Source organism: Pelodiscus sinensis, chromosome 1 (genome assembly GCF_049634645.1).
Source record: "Pelodiscus sinensis isolate JC-2024 chromosome 1, ASM4963464v1, whole genome shotgun sequence".
Taxonomy (NCBI): domain Eukaryota; kingdom Metazoa; phylum Chordata; order Testudines; family Trionychidae; genus Pelodiscus; species Pelodiscus sinensis.
In genome coordinates this window covers 197,837,399-197,856,563 of record NC_134711.1, presented here as the reverse complement: position 1 = coordinate 197,856,563, position 19,165 = coordinate 197,837,399, and the positions used below count along the sequence as shown (strand labels likewise).

General features: G+C 44.8%; 1 protein-coding gene across 3 annotated transcripts in view; it reads right to left on the bottom strand.

Moving 5' to 3' along the window:
- The window catches only part of CFAP47 (cilia and flagella associated protein 47), a 665,273-nt gene that overhangs the window by 67,016 nt on the left and 579,092 nt on the right, over window positions 1–19,165 (bottom strand). The gene's annotated exons all lie outside the window — the stretch shown is intronic.

Genomic DNA, 19,165 nt, shown 5'->3' with positions numbered 1-19,165 from the left:
GCACAGGCTGGCTCAGGCATTCCTTGTGGAATTCCACTTCCACAAATAATGTGTCTTGGTGGGGGGAATGGTGTAAAAAGTGCTCATAGCCCTTTTGGAGTATGAAATACCTTCTTTTCACCCCTTTTGCAGTGGGAGGTATGGAGGCTGGGGTCTGCCAAAGCACCCTGGTACTTGCTTGCATGGTTTTTATGAGAAGGCAGAACAACCCTAAATGGACACTCTGGAGTAACAATGTCCATCATGAGGTCTGAATCTTCCACCATCTTCTCCCTGAAGGTGTAGGTTTTGTGCCTTGTGGTGGAGATCTTGGTGAGCCTTAATACCCATGGTGGGCAGCTTTTGGTGGAGGTACCTGCCACCACTTCATCTGGGGATGAAGAAGAGGTGGCCGCTGATATAGCAACTTCCTGTTCCTCAATGCTCATAGTGGTCATTGCTATCTGCACAAAGGGTTGAGGCAGGATGCTGCTCTCAGGTATGGGCTCAGTAGGGATCACCGGTCAAAGCCAGATCCTCATGCCAGTGTTGCAAGGAACCACATTTGACATTGAGATCCCATGCTCACAATGTCAACACCGCCAATGCCATTCATGACCCTTGTCTTTGGGCTTAGTGGTAGGCCCAGGGAGGTCACAAGGGCCAGTTTCCTGGATCTTGCCACTGAGGGGACCAGGAGACCATCAGTGCCAATGCATGCTGCAGTGTACGGTACTGAGTATGAGATTGGTACCAGCTATAGGAGGATTCTGAAGATTCATCCCTGGAGCTTGAAGAGTATTCTTCAGTCCAGACCATAGAGGCCCTGAGGCTGATGGTGTCAGAGAACAGAGCTGTGGTGAAGAGGAGCCATGGCAAAGCATTGTAAGCCTGCCCTTATATTGAATAGGCAGTGGTGCCTTTGTTGGCGCTGTCATCTGTGCCATAAACACTGTAGCATGGAGTCCCAGAGTTGGTGCCAACATCACTTGCTGCAAGTCAGAAGGTAGACACACCAGTGCTAGCACTAACTCATGTGCCAATGCCAAAATGGTGCCTGGTTGTGCCAGGGAATGTGCAACCATGGCATCAATGTGTTTGGTGTCAATGAGAGATCTATGTCTTCCAACAATTGTTCCTGAGCTGAGGCGACCAGGATGGCTGGGCTCGACAGAAGAGCTAAAGGCAATGGCACAGGGATCTCTATTACCAGGGCTCACCAAGCAGCGGCGAGCCCCGCTCGCCAGCCACATGGTTCTGCACTCTGCGCATGCGCAGATCGTTCTGTGCATGCGCAGATCGCTCTGCGCCGGCTCTTCTGGGGTGTAATCTACTTGCCACGGGTGAGTAGATTACATTATTTGTCAAGCCCTGTCTATTACAACCCCTGGGTGCCCCAATGCCAGGCACACCTGTCTTGAGCCTTTACACAGTGCCTTGATAAGAGACCAACTCCCCTCCTGCTTCTTCCTCTTGTGCATCACCAGAGATTAGGAGTTATGCTGTGTGATTGACCCCATTTGGAGAGAGGGAAGCAGTGCCTGTGGGAAGTGCTTCTTTGGCACTGAGGTGTCCCATACCAAAGACTGACTCTGATGCTGGTTGAGGTCTTAGTATCGCATCCATCAGGAGGAGCTTGAGTCAGTGACCTTGCCCCTGTGTTCAGGGATGGAAGCTATGCCAAAGAGGGCATTTGTGGGTCTGAAGGCCCTCACCCAAAAATTTGAAATGATCAGTGTGTGGGTTGCCCTTGGGAATATGTATGCCACAGTTTTCACAAGCTTTAAACCTTTGGGAGTGTGACATACCCCAGTAAGGAGACTTAAGGTGCGGAGAAAGGAACTTCTGGACAACCAATGACTAAACTATTAACTATTACTAGAAGTTCTAGTAGGCTAACCAAGATGCTTGTGAAGCAAGAAACTGGAGCTGTTCCAACAATTGGCATGGGTGATAAGAAGGAACTGAGAAGGAGTGGGATTGGCAGTATCTTATATATGCCACCATAGAGCATACTCTAGGGGTATGTCTAGACTACATCCCTCTGTCACCTTTGTCTGTAAATTAGACATACCAAAATTGCTAATGAAGTGGGGATTTAAATATCCTGTGCTTCATTAGAATAAAAATGGCCGCCGCTTTTTGCCGCTGCGGTAATTTGCCGGCAAAAAGCGGCAGACTAGACGGGGATCGGTTAGCAAGGAAAGCCTTTTCTGACCAATCCCTTATGCCTTGTGCAACGAGATTTATAGGATCAGTCGGAAAAGGCTTTCTTTGCCAACCGATATCCATCTAGACTGCCACTTTTTGCTGGCAAATTGCTGCATCGGCAAAAAGCGGTGGCCATTTTTATTCTAATGAAGCACGGGAGATTTAAATCCCCACTTCATTAGCAATTTCAGTATGTCTAATTTACATCCCTCTGTCGCCAGAGGGATGTAGTCTAGACATACCCTAGGGGTCTCCATAGCGGACCTGATGGATACCCCTAGGCTAAAAGCTTTCCAACAATCGTGCATGTGATGCATGCACACACCTTTTGGAATGCACACGAGCAATCACTCAAAGAAGAAAAAACAAACCTACCAACACCTGACTTCCTGCCTGAAATCTGACAAATGGCAAAATAACATCTTCACAAATATCTACCAGCTAGGAGCTTGTCTATACCACAAATGTGCTGCAAACCTGGGTGTGAATCTACAGTGTACTAAGTTTTTTGTGCTAACTTGCCATGTGGACACTGCTACAGAACAGTGAAAATCCTAGAGTGCATCTGTCTGTAAGTATGGCTTAATGTACTGCACTATAGCATATGTTAAGTTAGTGCTTGGCAAGACGGCTCACTGTAGGTTCACATCCTTGTTTGCTGTAAACTTACCTTATAGACAAGTTCTATGAGTACAACACTGGAAACATCATGTTAATTATGCATGGAAGATGTCATGTCTCCTTTGGTAGATAACTATAAAAAGACCAGTCCTATTCAATTTGTCAATGAAGGTTAAAAGTATACCTTGCCCTGAGAGATGACACAAGCAGGAAATTCCTCTTTTCCACTTTTATCCCGTACAGCAAAACCATGACAAGTTTTTATCCATTTAATCTTCTTTTAAATCAAAATACACACTGAAATAGCTTGAATTTGTATTTTTTAAACTCTTTCAATTCAGGTGTAATTGAATTTTGACATATGTCAGATAAATCTTTACTTGTTTCTGATGGATATTTTTTTAAAAATATTTCTGAACCATAGGTAACTATTCTCGTTATCACTAACTACAGAGTGAAATTCTGAAGCTATAGAAGATTTTAATCAAAATATAAGTATGATGAAGCAAGACATGACATTGGTACAGTTGCATCCTTTTCACTTTTTTTTGTATCAGCCAAATATTATATAACTTATGACAAGGAGCCAGAAGTTATATTAGATGTTAATTATCAAATAAATTAACTGTGTAAATGCAAATATTCTTGATTTATTCTTGGCTTGTGACTGGTGAGAGATGCAAAGATTACTCAACACTTTGCACTTTCTGAAGTTTCTTCCTTGACATAAGCCATAGCCTCTTGAAACAGTTAAAAAAAAAGAGAAAAAAAAGTTTAGCTTTTATTCTCTTCTGTGAATCTCTTGTATCTATTGCCCTGAGTTACATCATTTTTGGCTGGCCAATTTCCACACTTGCGTGAACATGGATTTACAGTAACGTTTGCTTGCATATCATATTCCATGGTATTTAAGTACAGTAAAACTCCAGTTGTTCAGCATCCAGCGGTCCGGCACTCCCGATAGTCCAGCACCAACTGGAACCCGGAAGTGCTCTGGCCAGCTGGACAATTGGAGCAGCTCAGCCTCTGGCTTCCCCAAGTCTGCTGCTGGTCAGTTTCAGCAGCGGCGGACTTGGGGAAGCCGTGGGGCAGAGCACCCCAGCTGCTCTGCCTCTGCCTTCCCCAAGTCCGACGCTGCTGAAACTGACCAGCGGCAGACTTGGGGAAGCCAGGGGCAGAGCAGCTGGGGTGCTGCCAGGTGGTCCCGGGCTGTAAGATGTTCTGTTCTGAATACACTGTGACAGACTTACACATTCCACCTACTTTAATTGAGGAAAGCCTCAATCTGATTTTGAAGCTTTTGCTCTGGCTATTTGTTCATGGTGCTGCTGCCGCCCAGTTGTCATAGTAGGCAACTCTCAGTCACCTGAGAAGCCAGACAGAAAAGGTTAATATAATAGCCAAAATTTACAAAATTTTGGAGCTACTGGTATTCATGTGTTCAAGAATATGTCCAGATGTTGGAGTTCCTGAATTGGAATCCAGTAGGAACAAATGAAATCCAGTTGTTCAAGAGATAAGATGCCTTTACCATTTTCAGATTAAATTCATATCTTGGGGAACTGGGGAAATGTATGCATGGAATTGTATGATGGGCCTGCTGGTGATAGTGGAGGCCAGGTTTTGGCAGCCTTGGCGGTTCTTTTCAGTTTGTCATATGCTCCAAAAGCTTATGCTTCAGAGGTACAAAGCTCCGGAAGGGATTTTTACCCCACCGTGTATTCTGGGCTTGGGGGGGGGGAGAAGGTTGATCTCATTCCTCGGAAACATCAGAGATGGCCACAGCTGACCATGTGACATTGCACTGGATGGGCCAGTGATCTGAGGTGGCACAAAGGAGTCTTTCTCTCATGTGCTTCACTGACTGGTACCTGCTGGGATCTACTGGGTCACCATGTGTGGGGTCCAAAAGGAATTTTCCCCAAGATAGGATCAAGGGGAGGTCAAGGCTCGCTACCCAGGTGTAGTGTTTGGCTGGGGCTATGCTCCATTCCACTTGCTCCACTGTTTCCAGCCTCCCCTGCTCACTCCCACTGCACCAGTCCTGGCCAAGAACCACCCCACTGCCTCTAGCCCCAGCTGGGGTTGCAACCCCCACTGCTGAACTGGACTGTGTGCCCAGGTGCTGGCCCTGTTGACTTCAGCCCTGGCCAGGGCTGCGCTCCCAGCTGCCAGCCCTACTGCCTCCAGCCCCAACCAGGGATGCAAAACCTGCACCTTGCCAGCCCCAGCTGGGGCTGTGCTCCCCACCTCGCGAGCCCTGGCCGGGGCTTTGCTCCCGACCACCAGCCCAGCACAGGCCATGCTTCTAAACCTAGCCAGCCGATACTCTCTGGTCCAGCAATATCTGTGGTCCTCCTGGACCACGGATGTTTCTGGACCAGAGAATCCTGGATTTTAGAAGTTCAACCTGTACTAACAGCTAATTTTAAAAATATCCAACTGGAGTTTAGATTTGTTAATTAATTTACAGTGAATAAGAGGATCTGCCCATTTTGCTAATGCTCTGAATGCTGGGCTGTGAACAAAATGGTAAAATGAGTTTCTTTTTTATGTCAATGATAGTGTAAATCTATTCCTCTTCTGCATAAATAATGGTTTGAGAAATCAGAATTATTTTATATAAATATGTAACATTGAAAAAGTTCTTTTGTCTCATTAGACTAGTTTTGTAGCTGTCTTAAAGATGGGCCTGCTAACCAGGGTGATTCATATTGCCAGTATAATGTTTTATTAACATAACTATGTCTTTCAGAAGGTTCAGAAATGTCAACTGTAACTAACATCCTTTAATTTCGATTAGAATTTGCAGCTTATAAATGCTGGGAATTGCTTTTCAGGATGTTGGCTGATATAAACTAGATTAAAATATTCTTTCTGAAATATAGCTCATAAAAAAATTAATTTTATAATTCATTAAGAAGCATGAAAATTTCAGGAGTGGGGGGGGGACTAAAAGCTTTAGAAAGCATACTTACTCACACAACTATTTCTGTTCTATACTTTCTAGTCAGCTCTGTGGCAGCAATGGGTTTAGGTATACCCCACTGGCCCCCATTACTCTTTAGAGAGAAAACATTGTCTGTGAAAACTGACGATACCCATTTTCTCCCTTTCAACTTGAGGAAATGGAAGAATGTAAAATAATTCTCATCTTGCACACCTCTACATAGCTTCAGTAAGGCCAATTTTGCTTTGTACTCAATCAGAGAAGAAAATAATTGTTTCTAAAATGGGCTCATTTGATTTTTTTTTTCTTAGCAACCTCCAGGAATGCATCTTCAACATTCTCTTGGTGTTGCACTTGCTTCAAGGAACAGCAACCGATTTTCTTCTGCAAATTGTTTGGCTTCTTCATATGTCACATCTCTCTGTGCTTCCAGATCTCCTTTATTTCCTATGAGGATTATCACAGTATTTGGATTGGTGAGGTTCTTTGTGTCTCTCAACCTGCTGCTTATATGGTTATATGTTCTTCTAGTAATATCATAGACCATGAGAGCTCCTGCTGCTCTCTGTGGTAGCTTCATGTTACAGCCATAAATCACTCATGTCCTGTATCCCAGATCTGCAGTTTAATTTTTTGTCCACTAACTTCAATTATTCTTGTACCAAATGCTACCCCAGTTGTGTAGGGACAGTCAGCCATAAATTGTTTTGAATTGCTGAAGCAAGCGGAACTTCCCAACACCCATGTCCCAGTAATGATTTACATAACGATGTAAGAGTAGTTATAATGTGCAGTTGCCATTGTTGCACTGTGCTCAGGGCGTTGGTGGCTGTGCAGCTTGGTTTTTCTGTGGTGGTGGCAGGCCAATCCCCTCTAGGTGCTATATGGTTCTGCTTTGGGCTGGGCAGCAGTGGCCAGATTAGGTCTCTGCCTCTTGCCGGGGCTTCCACAGGCTCAGCTCCAATGACTCTGCTGCACCCCCTTTCCTCTTATCCAAGGAGGTGTTGTCTCTATTTAAACAAAAATACTATATATTGTAACTGATTTACCAAATGCAATCATGAAACTACAGTAGAACTCCAGTTGTCCAGCATCCAATGGTCCGGCACCATCTGGAACCTGGAAGTGCTCTGGGCAGCTGGACAATTGGAGTAGCTCTGCCCCCGGCTTCCCCGAGTCAGCCGCTGGTCAGTTTCAGCAGCGGCTGACTTGGGGACGCCTGGGGCAGAGCAGCTGGGGTGCTGCTGGGTTGGTCCCATAGAGCCGCCCCTTGCCACTGTGGGACCAAGCCGGCAGCACCCCAGTTGCTCTGCCCCAGACTTCCCCAAGTCAGCCACTGCTGAAACTGACCAGCAGCTGACTCCGGGAAGCACCCCAGCTGCTCTGCCCCAGGCTTCCCGGAGTCAGTCACTGGTCAGTTTCAGCAGCAGCGGGGCAGAGCAGCTGGGGTGCTGCTGGGTTGGTCCCGCAGCGCAGAGGGGCGCCCCCCCCACTCCAGCCCAGACCCCTCATAGCCCCCCTTCCAATAGTCTGGCATATGTGATAATCCGGCACCCCCTGGGTCCTAAAAGGTGCAGTATTATAGGAAGTTTACTGTAGTGTGTTTCTTTCAGCATGAATCTTCACCCTACTTCAACTCTCTTTCATATTCAGATAGGTCCTTCCCCTTGAAAATGAAACCAGTCTCCTTTTAGAGATACAGATTCTTCCGTTTTAAGACGTAGAACTTGCTGCTTTAAGTTTGATGCTGTTCTTGGAATTTTCTCTGTACCAACACATTACTAAGTTTACAACATCCCTTCTTCTTTGTGAAGTCTCAGATGACAGGAGAAGTTATTTGGACAAGTTCTATGGGCATCACAATAGAAATTTTAGTTGCAATAATACCCCTGCTAACAACACTTAGTTTACCATGCACATGCATAGATACCAAAAAAGCTTGTAATGCACTATTTAAATTCTATGTACACATTGTGATGGGGATATGCAAATAATAATACATAAATACAGGTATCTTGACTGTGCTCCATTTGGCCCTGATAATGAGCAACAAAAGGAGCTAAAAGAAAGTGAGACTCTTTGAAAGCTTTCCAAACTTAACTGGAATGAGCTACATTAATTGAAATACAGCATTACACTAATTAGTATTTTACACCTGCACTGTGATGTGATCTAATGAAACCAGCTCTACAAATAAATAGCCATGAATTCAACCAGCAAAATGTTCCTGAGGAAAATCTTTAGACCCAAATAAACCAAAATATAACTGAGTCACTGAGGTTTGCTGATTGAGTGTAAGAAAACACATGGATTTTATTAGGATTCAATGTGGAACATGAAGGAATACAGTTAATAGAAATCAATATTTATAGGCCATTACTCTTTGTTTTATCTTAAAATCTATTACGTAGGGGAATAAGACTTAAGGTATGCAGGATTTTAGTGCTCGTAAAACAAGCAAATAAAGGTTCTAGTATTCATTGTAAAAAATTAGCACAATATATGTTCATTTAAATTTGAAAAAGCAAAGATTTTTCGCATTAAGGTTTTCACAAGAACATGAGCTTCCATGTGTCACAATCATGAAAACCACACAGTGCAACACACTTCAGCAAATTTTAGGTGTTTAATAAATATACTTAAATTATGGATATGCTTCATATGTCAATTAAATCAGAGTTAGAATCCGTTAGATCTCTGAATATTACTCAATACAATACCTTTGTGAGGTAGTAATATTTATAATTTATGTATGAAGAAACTGATTTTGCCAAGATTCGCATGATCTGATTCATAAGAAATTTCAAGGTTTTTTTTTAATTTGGGGTTCATTCTGTGTCTTTTATTTTTTAAAAAAATTTTCACAAATGGGCAAGTCTGAAAAACATATGATATTTCTGAAACAAAATATGCATTCCAGGCCCAGGCTGCTGAGTAAAACTTACATTCTTGTGGTAGAAATGTAGCCGTGTTAGTCTGGTGCAGCTGAAACAAAAAACAGGACGGTGTAGCACTTTAAAGACTAACAAGGTGGTTTAATAGGTGATGAGCTTTTGTGGGCCAGACCCACTTCCTCAGATCAAATAGTGGAAGAAAATTGTCACAACCATATATACCAAAGGATACAATTAAAAAAAATGAACACATATGAAAAGGACAAATCAAATTTCAGAAAAGAAGGGGGATGGAGGGGGGGAGAGGGGGAGGTAAATATCTGTGAGCTAATGATATTAGAGGTGATAATTGGGGAAGCTATCTTTGTAATGGGTAAGATAATTAGCATCTTTATTCAAATTTGCGTGTAAAGTGTCGAATTTAAAACTAGTAACCTTGATCATATTAGAGGATTTCATAAATGCTGTGAACATAAACCTCTGTGTCCAATTAATGATTTTCTGTTGCATGAGTTAATGACTCTGAAAGACGGTCTTTTAATATTAACATATTGATTCGAATGCTTCTAATCTAATTGTAACTCTAAATCTCTCTTCCATATTTCCCTAAGGATATTCTAATTCTATCCTGTACATGAGGTTAAAATCCTGTCTACTATATACCATAATTTCCAAGTGGTATATCTACTGTTTATTTTAAAAGTACTAAGGCCCTAGTTATATTTATCATTAAAGCATCTTTTTTTCTATTTGAAGTACCACAAATTCATCATTATGGTCTAACCTGATCCTTTCCCTCACACTGATAATGATGTGATTCATCAAAGGAAGGAAAATATTGCTTAAACCTATATTTATACTTTTCAAATCCACCCAGGCCAAATGCCATCATCAATTATTTCTAATGATGGAGGATTTCAGATTGGTCTCTTTTTAAGTGTATAAGGTTTCAGCATAAATATTTTAAACACTGGAAACCATGTGCATGAGTTATTGTGGACAGAATGGAAAAATTATTATTTTAGCAATCCTAAAACCCAAAGGTATGGAAAGAAATAGCAGCAATAAGCATTCTCTTCTCTAAATGCATTTAGACAGGTTCAAACCCAGAAGCTTTATCACACCAAACCAGGACTTGTCCAATCATAAAGGCTTCATGACAGAAAAGTAAATTGGGGAATATGAATTATTTTGTAACAGAAAGATACAAATTTTTAATGAGAGTTTGATTAATTTATTATCTCCCCCATAATAATGTTTTGAAGAGTTAGTTAATCCTAGTAATAGTATGATGGAATATCAAGGGAAGATAATTTAAGCGGTAGAATAATATGGATGTGATATTCATTTTAATTAAATTAATCCTTCCCTACACTGAATAATTTAAATGACTCCATTTGTCAAGAATTAGAGTTATGGCATTATTGGGTTTATGCTAAGCTTAATTTCACAGAGGCCATAAGATATTATTATATTATATGTAATATCAATAAATGTTGGGGTGAATATGGAGGATCTGATTCACCAAAGCAATTAAGCACATACTTTACTTTAGGTATGTGATTAAATCACTTCCCTATTCAGCAGAGAATTTAAAGTTTATACATAATTTTACCTTTGGACTCTGTAAATAAAGTTTTTTGTCTCTGTACTTCTTCCTCCCTAAATCATGAAGATAGTTATTTGAAAGAGCAATAGTAAAATATTAAAGATGATGGAAGTGTCCAATATAGCTGCCTTCAAACCATTCTACTCAAAAGTCAATGAGGGATCCAGACAGAAAACTTTTAGACCTGGAGGATTTAAAATGCATAAAATGAGGTTCAATGAAAAAAGAAAGAACTATGTAAGTACAGAATTCAAAACTGCATGCAAATTCTGTTCCAAATGTACTTCCACATAAAATAGTGTGTAAAAATGTGATATTTTTTAAATACTGGTGATATTTTCTGGATTTTTTGGCTGTATCCAAAGATTGAGAGCGTAGATAATTGGCCATAGCTAATTTAGGTATAGATATACAGCTCATTATAGGGCAAAACCATTCTATTTCAACAGAGTTTTGGACTGATTTAGCATAAATACATGTTTAATATAAACAGAAAATAAGGTACAGAGTGTTTCTACCTATTCAAGAACATCTGCTGTAGTTGGCAAGAGTAAGTCTCAGGTCCAACACTGGGCTCTCAAAGTTCAAAATATGCCACACGGGTATCTGTCAAACACAAGGAGTTTATTTCCTGAAAGCTAAAAGCTATGCCCCATAAATGGAAGAACAATATAACAAAGAAGCGGCATATCTTAAGTCCCTTCCTGCAAGCCTGGGACCCCGGGTAGGCTGTGGACGAAATGGGAGGTTGTCTCAGCTTCCGAGGCACCGGTACCCAAAGCCCATACGTGAAATCCGATTTGCTAGGCTCTGAGGCAGCCTTAAATACAGTTTTCCTGCCTTGTTGATATAGGGCTTAGCTGTTAGTTATCGGTCTGGTTCTGATCTGGATCTTCTTGTTCTTTGGCCTTGTTTACATGATCAGTACGTTAGGGTAAACAGAATTGTTTATGAGTTCTTGACCTTTACCCTTATCTTTACTTGTTCTTGCTATACTGGCAACAATGCTTATCTTAAGTGGCCTATGTTCCCAAAGACTTGCTTCTGGCTCATCAGATAAGGAAAAGGGAAAGGGGGGAAGGAATGCAGGTCTCACCACCCCTAAACTAACATGTACAAAGTTTTTCCGCAATTTACCTCTACATCCGCTGAGTTAGTTGGTCCATCCACAACATTTATTAAATGGATCATCATTAGCAGGCTATTTTAATTTACAACTAATGAACTTTTCAGATACTAGCCCTATTGAAATCAGGAAATCTAATTTCTTATCAAGAGTCAAACCTTACAATCTGAAATGACTCTACTACTTAGTTTCTCTATGTTAGAAACTAAGGAAAGGAGACTAAGTTATAAGTGAAATAATAGCCTCCCCTGAGGAGGATTTGTATAGTTTAATTGCTGTGATATACTGTATCTGGGGTCATTAATAAGAGAGCATGAGACAGTGATGAAATCTAGGGCATGGCCTAATTTCAATCTATGAAGCAATTATATCTTGAATATCTATTTACCATGATCAATTCTCATGAGAAATTGTATGTGGATTTACATGGAAATATGAGAAGGGTGACTTTTCTGATGTATTCTCTCTTCTATAGGTGACTCTTTATGCTTGAGTCCTGTCTCTTAGGCTACGTCTACACTGGCATGATCTTGCGCAAATACTCTGTGCAAAAGAGTGTCTATATTGGCCGGGACTCATCGTAAGAACGATACGCTTTTGCACAAGAGAGCATCTACATTGGCGAGACACTCTTGCACAAAAGCAGGAGCCCGGAACCATTTTGGAGAGGGCAAAAGGGCACCAGCCCTTTCTGGGGGCAGAGCCTGGAGTTCCTTTGAGACACGTGCTTAAAGGGATCTCCCCGGATTTTGCGGGGACTGACAGCCATAGCAGTTCTAGTTGTGGTTGTCCTCTGCCTTGTTGGACACCACAGCTTGTGCCTTAGTGCCATTTGCAGATTTTTTGACCTCAGCTCTCTTCTTGTGCCATGGAGCCAGGGGTGGCCTTGTGCCTGCTCTGGCCCCTTCCGGCCATTTTGGAGTTGCTGCAGCTGCTGTTCCATGCTGCTGCACTCATCATTCAGGACCTCGAGGCGCAGGTTGCTCTGGACTCCCTCACCAGGGAGGCCATGACGTCCCTGTGGCATCCCCACCCCACCGTGGAGAGGCCCTTGTGGAGACTGGACACCAGTACCGACTGGTGGGACTGGCTGGTCCTGGGGCAATGGGACAACCAGCAATGGCTCTGGAACTTTTGGATGCGAAAGCGGATGTTCCTGTAGCCTGTATGTGCCTGGCTCGCCCCTGCGCTCCAGAGAAGCACCACCCAGCTGCGGGCCCCCATCTCCATGGACAAGAGGGTCGCCATCGCACTCTGGAAGTTGGCCACCCCAGACAGCTACCGATCGGTGGCACACCAGTTCGGGGTGGGCAGATTGACCAACGGTGCCGTTGTCATACAGTTAAGTGCTGGAGGCGGGGAGGGTGCTGCACTCCATGCCCAGGGGCAGGCAAGACTCCAGGCTGGGGTGATGGGGAATGCCCCGTCACCCAGTGGTTTGGGCCGTCCCTCCCTTGCACAGGCCCGCTGGTGTGCAGGGGGGGCCGTGGGGAAAGGGGGCCCTGCTGTGTGTGTGTATGTGTGTGTGTGTGTGTGTGAGGACAGAGGGCATCATGGGGGGGAACCCCACAAGGGAGCACGCACTCACCCTGCCTTATGTGATGTGTTCCCCTGTGTTTCTGTGCACTCTTCTGTAGGTCGTCTGTGCCATCAACGACACCCTGCTCCAGCGAGTCATCCGCCTGCGGGACGTGGAGGCTACGGTGGCTGGCTTTGCTGCCCTGGGGTTCTCCAACTGTGAGGGAGCCCTGGATGCAACCCACATCCTCGTCCGTGCCCCAGAGCATCGAGCGGCCCATTTCATAAATCGCAAGGGGTACTTCCCTATCGTGCTCCAGGCCCTCGTGGACCACCATGGCCACTTCACGGACATTTATGCAGGCTGGTCCAGCAGTGCACATGATGCCCACATTCTCCGAAACTCTGGCCCGTTTGGCAGGCTGGAGGCGGGCACTTTCTTCCCCCAGCGGGAATTTATTGTTGGGGACGTGCCCATGCCCACATGTATTGTGGGGGACGCGGCCCACCCCCTGCTGCCCTGGTTGATGCAGCCCTACATGGGGCGGACAGAACGTTTCAACAACAGCATCAACCGGGCCCACAACCAGGTGGAATGCGACTTCGGCTGTCTGAAAGCCCGGTTTTGCTGTTTGCTCACCTGTTTGGAGATGGGTGAGTGGAACATCCCCGAGGTAGTGGCTGCATGCTCCACAACATCGTGGAGTGGAAGGGGGAGGCCTTCCTCCCAACATGGATGGCAGGCAAGGGCCAGGCCTTCGAACAGCCCCGCACAGCTGCCATCCGCCAGGCGCACCATGATGGGGTGCACATATGGGAGGTCCTGACGGAGATGTTCTCCCAGGCCTCACAGTAGGGTCACCTCGGTCTCCCTTGACATCTGCTTCCCATCCCCAACCCTTCCCTCCTCCCCTCACCGTACTTCCCAATAAACAACGAACACAGGTTTTTTTGGAAAACAACGTCTTCAACATTTTATTTACAATGGGGTGACATAGGGTGGGAGGGGGGAAGAGGCTCTGAACCGGGAGGGGGGAGGAGGCTATGAACTAGAAGTGGGAAGGGGAGAGATACTGCTGGGAGGAGTGGCCTCTGCAACTACCTCTGTGGGGGCGGACCACTACGTGTGGTTCAGGCCACATTGGGGCAGGCAGCACAGGGAGGTGGGCAGGATGGGGTGCATCAGGAGGGGGCATGGCGGGAGCAGGAGGGGGCATCATGGGAGCAGGAGGAGCAGGAGGAGGGGGAATGGCCAGAGCAGGAGGGGCAGAAGGAGGTGGCATGGCGGGAGCAGGAGGGACAGCAGGAGGAGGGGGCACGGGCATTGGCATGGGAGGGATGGTGGATGCATGGGGCAATGCCATGCCATAATGCACAGTGTGCCCAATGTGTGCAGTGAGGGCAGTGATGGCATCGTCAATGTGCTCGTCCTGGGCATGGAAGCGACCCAGGCCTGCTGGAGCCACTCCAGGTCCACATCTACCCGGCGTGTGATGGCCACCTCAATCCGTTCAACGGCCTGGACATGCTACCGAAGGAGCTGGTCCCGCTGCCGGACCCACTGGCTTGGTGCCTGGGCAGTTGGGGTTGCTGCCGCTGCTGCAGGGCTGGAGGGTCCTCCGCTCCTGCTTGGTCCCACTGCAGGGAACACAGGAAAGGATGAGTCAGTCAGGCAGCCCGGCCACTGTCCCCGTAGCCCATGCCCTCCACCCCTGAGCCCAGCTGACACCACAGTACTGTGGCTTAGGTCCACTTGTTCCCCCCCCCATGTTGTATGTTTGCATACAGGACCGCCCCCAGAGTAGGGTGCTTCTCCATGTATTGTAACCACCAGCCTGTGTCCTGGCCCCTGGGGGACAGGGTGGCGGGGGGTGGGAGGCGGCAGGCATGTGTTGTGTTAACCTGTGTAACTCCCTGCCGGGAAGGCTGTGAGGCTTTGGGCTAATCAGTGGTGTTTGACAGGGAGCAAAATGAATCACCACACCGTGCCTGGGAGCACATATGGCAGACGTGGTCTGGCCTCTCAGATCCCCATCACATGGATGTCTCCTGGATGGAACCAAGGATGACTGGGGAGTGTCCCATCCTTGCAGCAAAACTCAGGTGTCCCTAGGGCCAGCCCGAGCACTTTCCCCTCCCCCTCCCGCTAGCCCTCACACACGTAGCCCAGGGACGTGTGTGGCCACAGTGGGGACTTCCCTCGGGGAGCCAGCCAAGGCACCGGGAGCAGGTGAGGGGCTCAGTGGGGGCCACGCTGACAGGGCTGTGTCACTGCAGTTTTCCCAGGAGCAGCTGGCTGGGACACACAGCTCAGGCATGGAACAGTGTGCTGCTCTGTGTGCTGCACCCTTCAGGAGGTGTAGGCTCTGGCCTGAGACCCTGGGGCCTTGGCTGGTTCCAGCCGGCATCCACCCTTCTCCCCTGGTCCGGATGTGTATGAGCAGCACGGTCCCAGGCGTGCCCTGGAGCTGCCTGCCACGGCCACATGCCACTCGGTCACCAGGCTGCATGTGGTTGCACATGCTGCATACTGGTATGGTACATAGCGTGCAGCTCATGCTGCCTGAGTGACGCTCCCTCCCCCTCGGGCACCTGGCTTCCCCCCGCCCTTGTGAGTGCAAAGTGCAACACTCACTAGTGGCTCCTTCCCCGGCCTCCGATGATGCACAGGAGACGTCCGGGCTGCCTGAGAGGGCCTCCAGCTGGAGGGTCACACAGCTCCCCTGGGTCCTCCTCCTCCTCTGACCCACTGGGCAGCTCTTCCTCATTCACCGCCTTGCTGGGCCTGGTGATGGGGGGGCACCTGTTTGTGTCCACTAGCACTGATGGTCCCTAGGGTGCTGTCTCTCCCAGGATGGTGTGAAGCCGCTGGTAATGGGGGCAGCTGTTGGCTCCTGCCCCCTGGTCCTTGCTGGCCCAGACATAGCCAAGGCGCAGCTCCTTGACCTTAGCCCGGACCTGTTTGAGGGTCCGGGCTGGATGACCCTGGCCGGAGAGCACCTGGGCCATTCGGCGGAAGATGTCCGTGTTCCACCGACGGGACCATGGGTTGTGGAGGGCCTCTTCCTCTCCCCTGGGGACCAGGAAGGGGCACGCCACTTTGTGCCCCTTGGGGCCTCCTGCGCTGGGGGTGCAGGTTGTTGTCCCCCACCCCCTCCCTCCGGAGCGGCCATCCTGGGTGGTCTGGTGGCTGTTTGGAGAGAGCAGAGCCACGTGGAAGAGCTGGGTGGCAGAGGTGCTTATGCCTCGTGGCCTTTCCAGGCTGCGTCTGCCTTTAAGGGGGCTCGGTTTACCAGGAAGTCCAGAGCTGCCTGCGCGTACAGAGCGTCCAAGCAGCCACTAGGGCTTTTTTCCGTTTGGACAGCTCTTGCACAAAATCTCTTGGCTGCCTGTCTACACTGGCCTCTTGAGCAAGAACAGTTGCACAAGAGGGTTTTTTCATGAGTGGGAGAGTCAGAGTTCTTGCGCAAGAAGCACTGATTTCATACGTTAGAACGTCAGTTTACTTGTGTAAGAACTCGTGGCCAGTGTAGACAGGCAGAAAGATCGCGTCAATGTAGACACCGCCTTAGGCTATGTCTAAACTACATTCCTCTGTCGAAAGAGGGAAGTATATTAGGCAAATCAAAAGTGCAAATGAAGTGGGGATTTAAATATCCCACGCTTCATTTGCATAATTGCAAAATGGAAGGGTATTTTGAAAGTGAAAGCGCCGTCTAGATGTGGTTCTTTTGGGGAAAAAAAAACCTTTTTTGAAAGATCCCGTACTCCTCAAAAAATAGAGGAGTACGGGATCTTTCGAAAAAGGGTTTTTTTTAAAGAACCATTTCTAAACAGCACTTTCACTTTCAAAATTCCTTTTTTCGAAAAAGCACTGCAACATAATTATGCAAATGAAGCACGGGGCATTTAAATCCCTGCTTCATTTGCACTTTCGATTTGCCTAATTTACATCTCTCTTTCGACGAGATGTAGTTTAGACATAGCCTTATTGTGGTAAGAAAAGATGAGGTAAGATGACATATTTTCCTAATAAAGTCTCTGTAAAGTTCTGTTCTCAGAATTGAAAAGGCTGATTTTGAAAGGAGCCTCCCTCAATCAATGCTTGCTTTTGGTTTTTGCTTGCAGTTTTGGATGAGTAAATGATATGTCTGATTTGCAAATATATTGATGTATATATTTACGTGTACAAAGTTAAAGGCACAGAAAGAGGAGGAAGGGCCAATGTTCAAAATTTATTCTGTTTGATTCTGCAGATTTTTAGATAGGTCTGTAAAAACAAAACAAAAATCCAAAAGGTTAAACCTAGAATCAAAGTGAAAGAGGAGGAAAAAAGAAAGCTCAGTCTCTACTCTGTGATCTACTTGCTTCCTGCCACATCTTCTAAACGTGTTGTTGAACCATGGAGACACAAGATGGGTGATATAATCTTTTATTGGACCAAGTTGCATGAAAGATATTGCTTCAACCATCTTGTCTCTAATATCCTGGGACCAACACAGGTACAATGTGTCAATACTGCACTGAACTGCGTAGATTAATGGAATGCTAAACTATATTATACTACACTGCTAGGTAACACTGCGTGGAAGAAAAATTAACCTTAATCACACCTGAGGGAGCATTAAAGGATTTTAGGATGAACACATCTGCTGTCCATAAACATGCTCTGTAGACAGCCCACACCTGGTACAGAAGTATATAACAGAAACCTCCAAGATAACTAACTTGAAACTTCCTTCCCTATAGCCACTGGCTAGAACGGGAAGCAAAATACATGTCAAGAAATACCCCAATCTGTGACAAAATTTGGAGGAAACTGAGTGGTTAATCTCAAATTTTCATCTTCCAGTTCAGAACCCCTTATTAATATTTCCAGATGAAGTTGATACAGACTAATTTGTATTTCTACAAATGCAAATTTGTTTGGTTTAATTCCATATGAGTATTTATGTGAATGTATATGGCTATATAACAGACATACATTCATATATAACTATACGAGACAGCAGCCAGAGCAAAAAATTAATTTTCACATTCTAACAAAAAGCCTTGTACAACTTGAAACTGAAAAGCATAATTGATAAAGTGACCTGAACAACTCCTCTGTTTCGATAAAGCATTTAAGTCACATGAATAAAAAGAAAAGTCTGCCCATCATTTCTTATAGACGGTAGACAATTTTTATGTTAACATTGGAGCAAAAGACGACACCATCGCATCATGAAAGACCTGCAATTATTACTTAAACTCCTTAAATTATAAATTCACTCTGAACTAACCTTAAGATTGGTCTGTATTATTGGACAAATTCAGGAAACAAGTTGCTATTGTGTATAATTCATATATACATATTTGTAAAATTTACAAAAGTAAGGGAAATAAAAAATATTTTCTGATCTTATATCAATTAGAAGGCATAAGTATAAATTAAAACATGGCGCACACATTCTTAAAAGTAAATATTTCAGATATTTCCTGGAAGTCTAAATTTTGGTTTCCAGATTTCTCTGAAATAGTTGAAAATTTCAAACTGTATAGGCAAATAATAGCTTTCAGCAGATAAAGTCCCCTGGGAAAAAAGAAGGGAAGAAGGAAGATACATGCATAAATACAACTGAATGATTGTAATGGCTATTTCCTATTTTCTATAGTTTTACATGCATTAAAATAAGGGAAACTTTCAATTGTTAAACTATTTTACTTCTGGATATTATTTTCCCTAACTGACCCCTTTAAGCTATTTTTTTTCTGAAAAGGGCCTTTTTTATTGAAATGTCTTCTTCTGTTCCCTTACACTCTTTTAAGGAAACCATAAGTTGTTTCAAGAAAAATCCATTCAACTAATAACTTTTTATGTACGTGAAGAAGGTACTGCTTTTCAGATATACAGATCTTTGTTTTTTCTACTCACATCTATTCATTTACTAATTGGAGATCCTAATCAGGTTTTGGGAGGTCGTCTTATTTGTTTGTTTTGTTTATTGTTTTAAATCCCTTCCATTTACATTTTCTTAGATCTAACAGATGCTTTTTCCACCTGCTAGGTCACATGTTTTTGTATAATGATGTTACTAATCTTCACGGACTTCAATGTAAATATATATTCAAGTTAAAATGTAACTTAAATGTCATATATAAGACAGCTTGGTTTACCTTAAATGAATTTATCCTAAGCATTAAAAGTGCTTGCTAGATATAAACAATATGACATTATTTTGTAAGGGTTCTTACACTCCTTTTTTTTAGTTAGTCAC